Here is a 9,214-nt window from a genome sequence, read left to right as displayed (position 1 = left end):
GTCTACTTTTGGGGGGGACGGGAAGGCGGGAGGAGAGGGAGAAAGGCCTGCGGATCCGAGGGCAACTTGTGCGGCCCGGGGGGCTGGCTGTGCCGGCAGCGCGGAGGCCGGCGAGCCCCCGGCAGGGGATGTGATCCTGAGCCGCTTCGTGGCTGACGGCAGGCCTTGTTTTCTTCTCGGCTGGGCTGGCGTACGCCAGGAGTTAAGTGCCTAGAAACCAGCGCAGTTACATAGTTAGAAAGCAGGAGCGGGGTCTGCTTTTATGGACTTGTGCGGGAGGACCTGGCAAAAAACTGCGCTCCCTTCGCTTGAAACAACTCTTTCCAGGAGTTCCCTTTTCAAAGTCTTCCTGTTGACTTCACTGAGCTTTAGAGAAGGCTTTAATTCTTTCTTCTTTCCTTTCTTTTTTTTTTTTAAAAAAAAAAAACTCTCCAGATATTTTAAAAGGGAATAAAGGGTGCCTTGAATTTACTGCTTTACCTGCTGCTGCCGTCTGTATCTAGTTTACCGAAGTTTGTGCGGTTCAGTGGTGCTTTTGTTTGGCATCTTGTGAAGAACAAACGAGCTGCTCTTCCCTTACCTCTTAAAAATGATACTACAATGAAAGTTCTGTTGCTTGGGCACGCACTTATATTCCGAGCTTCCCAGGGAGGATTTATTTACCTGTGCATAAGAGTTTTAGAGCCAGTAGGAGAGCGCTCAATTAGCCGTATATGCAAAAAGATGCTGGGAAACTTTAACTGAAGGTTAGTTGTAGACCTCCACGTATTTAAGTGCAAAGGAATAAACGTTCAGAATTAATAGGCAAATAGAGAAAACTGTTCTCCTGTTAGGCATTGGACGTGTTTTACTTGTGGTTATTTGTTAGATGCATTACAGAGAGGAGGTTTGTTTCAAATATCTTCCTGTAAACATCACACTTAGTTTAAAACAAAAGATGCAGCTTCCATTTTATGTGGAGGTATGGGCTTTGCCTGCCTTATGTACCAGTAGCCAGAGAGTCCCTAAAATGAGAAAACAGCAACATTGGACTATTCAGATGGAGCAGCTTGGGTTTGCTGACAATAAACTACTGACTTAAGAAAACCACTTAATGTTCAGGATAGAGATGATAGAGATTTCTTTACAGTGTCTTATTTACTATTTTTCAACTAAAAACAGGCAGTAAATCAATCAATCATCATCTATAATTATTACTGCAGTAATTACCTTTGGGGAGTAGGTTATCATTCTTGGTGGCCTTTGTTCAAATATCTTTTTCATTTTTCCTGTTTTATTTTTCTTGAATCATGTCAATTTTGGAGTGGCTTAATAGAATTCTGAAAGCAGTCCAACTAAGACTTCTGAAAGGGCTAATAATGCGATTCATCTGAGAAGTTGAAAGATGCTTGCGTAGACATAGCATTTAAATTAATTGATAAGAGTCTGCCCATCAGTTATTACATCTTCATTTTTAGTGAACAAAAGCTGTAAGTAATGTTGCAAGGAGAATTTAAACTGTATCTCCAATGCAGCGTTTATTTAAATTCCTTATTTCTTAAGTATTACTGATTTAGTACAGTACAAAATATAGTTCTACAGTTTAAAAATAAAAAGTATTTTAAATAGCTTCTCTGAAAAACTATTCTTTGAATGTATGTAAATGAGTTATTTAAACTCATGAGCGCTGTTTTACATCTAAATAAAATATGGAGTTACACATTACATTTCCAATTTGTCATGTACGTAGCAACCCTTTCTGGGGGGAAGATATAAGAGATATTTTTGATATGTCTGTCACTTTTGATAACTTAATTTGAAACTTATATCTTAGGGGAGTACTGATACAAGGCAGGTAAATACATTATAAAAAACTCAATTGTCATTTTGTTTTATTTAATGCATGAGACTAAGGTTCATCTGAAATGGTGTGTGTTAAAAACTTGCTAATGACTGAATTTCTTCTGTTTCTTGAAAACACACTTTTTTGAATTGCCATGCTTACTGTTTACATTCGTCTTCTATTTCTCCCCCTCCCCCCCCCCCCCCCCGGGTTTCTTGCCAACTTTGGTCTGACTGTCCCCCAGCTCTTAGTGAGGATTGCATCTCAGATTTGGACCTGGGAAAGAAGAAAAGGCATGGCTGACATTAGATAAGTGCCTTACAATTTAAGAATAATAAAAACATCTTTCCAAGGAAAAATAAGATTGTAATTATTTTCTGTGAAAAGCACTGTCTCTTACAAATATACTACAGGGTTGTGGCAAAAAAACCCCAAGTGTCAAAAGGAGAGTAAATTATTTAACTTTCTGAAAAACTGTAATTTGATTATCTTATTTTACATTAGGAAGGAAGAATTAAAGTTCAGCTGCTGGATTCTTATAGGCAAGGGAAGGATCAGTTGCATCACTCATCAGTCCTGACCTATATTTCATTCTCCTGATTAATTTATCCCATTTCCTTGGCTAGTTTCTGAAAAGAAAAAAAAAAAAAAGAAAAAGGAAAATCTATTAAGTATCATTGACCTGATCAAAATCACCTAATGCATTTGGTGGGGGAGGGGAGGATAGCGGGAGAGAAGCAGGTGGGGAAAGATAAGTCAGAGATACGATACCTGTGTATAAGCCTCAGAAGAGCCACTGTGCAAATGAAGGGTATTGAAGAAGGGCAATTGGTATGACTCCTTAAACTCCTAACACCTGAGGGCAATGCGATTCCCGAAGTAAAACCACTCTGGAGACCCCCTGAGATGAGGAAGCAAGGGAGGGGTGGGGGGGAAAGAGAGTAGTTAGCTTGTATCTTGTTTAACTTGGCCGTTTGAACGGTAAACCTTTTTTTGTGACTTGGCATGCTTTGTAGATATCACACTTAGGTTACTGACTGCCTTCCCCCCCCCTCCCCTTTCTGGTTTATGGGGTTTTAGTTTTGGGAGGGCTTGAGGTTTTTCTTTTGCCCTTACTACCGGCTTTTGATGAGGAACTTTGTTTAGAAACAAAGTTACAAAAATATAGTCACTTGCAAAGGAAATCCGGTATTCTTTATACCAACTGGAATGAAAATGTAGTCCTACTAAACGTTAAACCCAGGCTTCTCTAAGCTAAAGCCAGGTAATACTAATTATGGTAAAGTCACCCGTGAAAAATCACTGAAATTGTAGGTGTTAGATAAGCCATCACAAGGAAACTAGAACAGCCCTACCCATTTAATACAAGCGCTGATCTCTGAAACTGATTTCTTTCTGGAAAAAAAAAAATTGTTATTACTCAAAGTGCATTTTTACTCCTTGTCATTTTGTATCCCACATTTGGCTGCAGAAATAAAATTACTGAATGTTAGTTCCTAGAAAGATGAGAAGGAAAAATTTATCGGCTGTATTTTACATATCTATGTTCTGCTTAAAGAAGGCTTGTATCTTGAAATATTTTGGCAAGCCCAGGGCGTCTCTTAAAGTTGTTCCCTCCTTTTGAGGAAACCTAGGTACTCTTTCCATCCTGACTGAATTTACAGCTGCAACTCAATTCGTGCAGAGTGTTGGTGGACTGAGTAACTGTACCTGTGTTTTAATGTGACTTGTTTTCTCATCAAAAATTTGAAGTGAAAGGATGTTTCTTGTACGGAGGTGCAGGTGGTGTGGTGTAGTACCAAGGAAGATAAAACAGTAGTGGATTAAAATAAAAATCTTACTTAATAGCAGCAATAGTTCAGAGAGAATTTGACATTCGGATCCCCTTCAAACAGTAGCCTTTACATTTCTGTGTATCTGTCAGCTGTTTGAATGTTTATTCTCAGCCCCAACCCTCCCCGGCTTCTAAATTGCATGGACTAGACTTGAAAGTCATTAGATTGTCTGCTGATTAGACTATAATCAATCCAGCATAAACAAAAACAGCAATTAGTATTGGCATGATTTCTGTGAACTTGACTTAAAGTTTCAGTATTACTGGTCCAAAGAACTTTTTCTGAACGGGCCGTTTTCAGGAACTGTGTTATTTTGGCATCATCATTTTATAGGGAGGGAACAAAAAATTCATAAGATTCCATTTGGCCTGAAAAGCAAAACCAGCTGTTTGATGCATGAGTGAATTGCTGGCTTCTATTTGGCCATCCAAAAAAGGGCAAAAATTAAGATATCGAACATAAAAGAGTACATGAAAAAAACAAATTACAAAGAGGATTTAAGATTAGCATCTTTTTATAATGCAGGCTATTTATAGTGTTCTCTTTTTGACTTGGCCAAAGCAAGCCCCAGCTCCTTTATATATTAAAAAAAAATCTGTAACAACAGAAACTTCCCTAACCTTTAGTAATATTCATTGACTTTGGCAATGCGTAGTGGTATTGATGGTCTTGATTAGCTGTAGGATTGCAGTAATGCTACCCAGTCATTTTTGGGGCCAGTGTGAGTTATATTGACCATCACTGTCTACTTCTTAGGAGCAGGTACTATTAGGAGAGAACATCTAAACAATCATATCTAAACAGCTACTGGTTGTACTGCTAGTTTCCGTAAAAGTGAAATCTTGTGACAAAGATAATCTTAAGAAGCTTAGAAATGCTGTGTGTGTTTGGTTTGGTTTGATTTTGTTTTCCCGAGTTGCTGTTAACTTGTGTAACAAGGGATGCTGTCAGTATGGAGGCACTTACCTAACATGTAGCATAACGTTATCTGCCATGATCTAAGATGTCTTGAAAGGCTTTGTGTTGCTCTGTAATTCCTTCAGTTGAATTTACAACTGGTTTAATAGCTCTCATTTCATTTTTCTGAAACACCATTCAGTAGTTTGAAACTTGTGTGTTTTTTAAAAAAATCTTGGTTTTGAATAATTGTACACGAGGAAAGGATCTAGAACAACTGTTAAGTTTTTATGTAGACTGTACAGATTCAGTGTTTTTTCAGTGTTTTTTCTGTGTTCCTTGAAACTTATCCTTGGAGTTGTTTTTTCTTTAGATTGATTAAAATCAAGTATAAATGCTGATACCGTAAGACAGATCTCTTAGCATCTTTTCCCAGCTGTATTTTAGGGTTTCCGTTGGTTCCTGTAGCGCTACCTGAGCTCAAAATCAAAACCCCAGTCAGCTGAGGGTGGGGAAAATGTGCTACTTCACTTAAATCAGAACCGTGGCATACATGCATATATATTTTTTTTTCCCTGAAAGGAAAACATACAGATCTACGAAGAATTGGGCCTGTTTTATTTGGTGCTGTGAAAATGTACATGCCTGTTTTCAAATATATTTCAAAATGTGTTACTACAAAGCATTAAAGATCTTCAGTTGCTCTCTTTACAAAAGTCAGATAGCACAAGAGAAGCTTTTAAATACTTCTGAATCATAATGCACCACTTAGCATAGGATTCTGACAAAAGATGGATGTGCAAAAACCAAAAGAGGTGGTGAGGTTTGTTTTTGTTTTAACTTTAATTTTAGACAACTTGGGTTCTATTTCACCTCAAGTATGAGTAATTATGCTAGTTTAGCAATTATTAGAGATGAAAGAAATTCTGTTAGATATGAGTCTCCTAAACTTCAGTAGCTTTAGTTTTAGCCAGGATAATTATCAAGGAGTAGTTAGCCATTTGCCTAGGGACTATGCTGTAGCAAAAAAGATAGGGCTGATCTTGGGGGTATCCTTATTACAACATGTTATAATTAACATTTTCATTCTGCCCTCCTACCTTCCAAAAAAAATCTGGTTTATGTTATTCTGTACACACATTAGTAAGGCTGCACAGAATTGCCCTCTTCCTATGGATTTTTGAACCAGTACCATTGTCCTCCGTATTTACAATATTAGTTAACACCGGTCACGCTTTTTTTTTCCCACTTCACATTCCTTTAGTTTCAAACACTTTTTTCCCCCTCTGTACTGCATAATTATTGAGAAAAAGACATAGAGGATTTTTTTTCCCTCCTTTTTCAGGATTTAGTCTAAGTTATCCATGTCCTTCTCTTGCGTGCACGTTTGAGCCTTTTAGATTTTCCTTTAGCTAGAGTGATGTGCATGCTATACTGCAACTTTTCTTTGTACAGTTGAATCTTTATAATGTGTAATCAAAAGGGTTGTAGGGTTGTTACTTACCAATTCTGCACAATTAATGCCCAATGAAATTTTAGATTTTGGGGGGATGTGTTTTCGTTGTGTTTTTTCCCACTCTTTTATCATGGGAGCAAGACACTTTTGAGTAAGTGATTCATCTGATACTTTCACTTCTAAATATAGGTGCAATTAGGTGCAATTTTTCTTTTTAAGGTTAGGATTCTTAGTCCTTCAAGATTTCTTAAAGTCATTTATATATCTGTTGGTAAAGTGACTTATCCCCACCCCTTCTTTTTTAATGTGATAGGGGCTTACTATGGTTCTTTAAAAATGAAGTATCAGTAACTAGTTAGCATTCTTAAAAATTTGAAACAGTACTAGTCATTAGTTAATCAGCCTCTTGGCTGAAGCAGAACACCTTTTTGCCCTGAGGACGAATGGACAGGATGTTGATAGTGAGGGTATCGGTGTTTTCTCTCCTTCCCAAACCCCATTTTTGGGAGAGCTTATTCTCATGCAAGGCAATAACCTGGAACAGGAGTTTTGTCCTTACCAGCCAGGAAGTGCAAAATATCTCTCTTAGTTTCTTATACAGACACTCAGTGTTACACACAAGTGTGGAAAAGCTAAGAGCACTTTAAGTCTAAATGTCCTGGTTAGCTGCACAATAGATGGCTTTTTTATACAGTCCCTGAAACTTGTTGTGCCCTTACTATTATTATGTTATGATTTGAAGGGAAAATATATTTCAAACAATGAATTCCGTGATAATTGATTTTTTAGTTTTATTTTTTTATTGTTCATTTCTTTTGGTAACCTATCAAATTCAACTTCCATTATTGACTCATTAACTTCTGGAAAGGAACTTTAAGAACAAAAATAAAATACCTGCTGTGTTGCTGGACTGGATGATGTGATGTAGTGAGGCAGTGTCCATGGGAAGACTAGGCTATGCTTTGATCAACAAAACTTTCTCTGGCACTGAATTATGATGGCTGTTTTTTTTTTTCCAGACAGAGTCAAGTGAATTTCTAACTTTGATAGTGGCAGTAGGAAGGAGAAGGGGGTGGGGAAGTTAATTATTTTCCACCTCCAAAGAATACAATTGCGAGGAAGGAACTTTCTGATTCACTGGTTCCAGGACAACAGGATGTCAAGATCCATGCCTGATGTAACATTTTCACTCTGAAGATGGGAGGAGGAACTGGGTTGCTATTGGTCTCTGCATGCAGCCACTGGGAAGGGATTGTGTTACGTGACTTATGAAGAGCTAGAGCATAGGAAGAGATTTGGTTTTGCGATTTCTGGTGAATCTGTTGAGCAGAAGACTTGCTCACCAGATACAAATGTAAATCAATGAAGAAAGGTCAGAAGGCTCTAAGGCTAGGTCCAAAAAAAAAGGCTTGCGTGCTGCATGATGCTAGTACTGCAGTGCTTAGTTTACAGCTGCCTGGTTGCCTGGTGGAATGGTAATCTTGCACCAGGTGCTTGAATTCTTTATATAATTCATAGGTAGGTTAGGGGTTTATGAATGTTGTTGAGTAGGAACTACCTTAAGGAGAGAGTCGGAAAAACTTGGAAAGAATAGTGTGTCTTAACTCCTCCCTTGTTCTAGATGTGGTGTCTTACTTTGTGCAATAAGGTATCTCATAGCAATCACTTACCTCATCCAGCTTTTTGGAGATAGGGGACAGGTTGTTCCTTTCCTCCCAAGTTACAAGGAATTGAGGGGTTGTGCTGCTGCTTTTCCTCTCCCCTTTACTGAAGAGGGAAAATAATTTGCTGTGCTAGGATGTGAGAGGCGGGGTTTGTTTTCTGTGCTTTGTCTAAGGGTGTTTGAATCTGTATTTCACAGGGAGTACATCAGTCATTACACAGCAGCATACTGTGCTATAAGTGTGAGTTGCCATTTTATTTTTGTCAATGACATTTCCCTTTTCAAAAGTGTAATTAAGTATTTGTTGGACAAGAGGGTGAGAGACACTCATACACAAGACTTATGGCTCCAATGGCTTGAGTACCAATGGAGAAGGAAGAGACCTGGTCCTGGTCTGCCAAGTACTTACTGCAGTATTACTTCTGATGAATTATTTCAGTGAAACTAGAACTGGAGTCCATGTGTCCCACTTCCCATGTGGGTGCACTAGCCACGAGGATAAGGTATCATGCTAATTCTCCTTTCTAGTTCAGTGAATGTTGTAGATGAGGTATGGCAGCTTCAACAGCAATGAATAAGTGCACCTCAAGTCTGAGGGTAAGTGCTCTTTGTTAGGAAGCTCATGACCTGAGTACAAATCCTGATAGAGAAGAAAGTTGAGCTGGTGCCACCCACATCCTGGGTGAGTGATCTAACCAGTGGGCGTGGGCAAGAGGGGGAAAGGAAGAGGTGCTTCAACCCATACATTTTCTGCCAGTATCTTGTAGCAACCAGGAAAGGGCATGGAAACCCTGAAGAACCAGTCCATATGGCTGTGTACAAAGCCAGGGCAGGCAGGAGAATATTTAATCTTTGACTAGCCAGCTGTGGTGGGGTTTTGGTTTGGTTTCAGCATTGAGCTGCACAGCACTGAGAAAGCCTGGATGGTAAAACCATAGGTACTGCCTGGCCTGAGTGGCATCTGAGCAGAACTCCTGGCAATTTAGATGCAGCATCCCCTCACTAGTTTTTGGGTTTCTAAGTGCCTTTGTGGTTATAGACCAGAGTGCTGTTCTACATGACAGAAAGTCATCTAGAACAGAGCAGGGAGTCTGAGGGATCAAAAAGAAACTTATAAAATCCTGGTACACAATAGATGGAGATCTCTGGTAAATCAGGGATAACCTCAGTTGAAAGGAGGTGGGGTTTTTGACTCAGATAAATGTATGTCTTTAGGTAATAGAGCTAAAGCATGCAGCTGTATATTGTTTTGGTGTAGGAATGGTGTCAGACAACCCAAACTCCTCAATTGAAGTGCCTCATTTTAGGCACGTAAATTAATGACTTAACTTTCAAAGGCAATGATCATCTACAGTAACCTTTACTGTAGGTCCTCATAACCCTTCCTTCTATCACCTGTTGTCAGACTTGTGTAATGTTGGTTACTTTGAGGTTCTGTGATCCATGCATCAGTTTGATTCAAATTGCTCTCTCTTGCTGAGTTTAGCCTTTTGTAGACAGTATTTAATGGATTTCCTGTTTTCTAAGCACAGTTGAAAATA

At 38.8% G+C, this 9,214-nt stretch overlaps 1 protein-coding gene across 12 annotated transcripts in view; it reads left to right on the top strand.

The window, feature by feature from the left end:
* ZNF521 (zinc finger protein 521) overlaps window positions 1-9,214 on the top strand; it is a 232,610-nt gene that overhangs the window by 2,624 nt on the left and 220,772 nt on the right. The gene's annotated exons all lie outside the window — the stretch shown is intronic.

The sequence above is a fragment of the Haliaeetus albicilla genome, chromosome 3 (assembly GCF_947461875.1).
Source record: "Haliaeetus albicilla chromosome 3, bHalAlb1.1, whole genome shotgun sequence".
Lineage (NCBI taxonomy): Eukaryota > Metazoa > Chordata > Aves > Accipitriformes > Accipitridae > Haliaeetus > Haliaeetus albicilla.
This window is presented reverse-complemented; position numbering and strand designations above follow the sequence as displayed.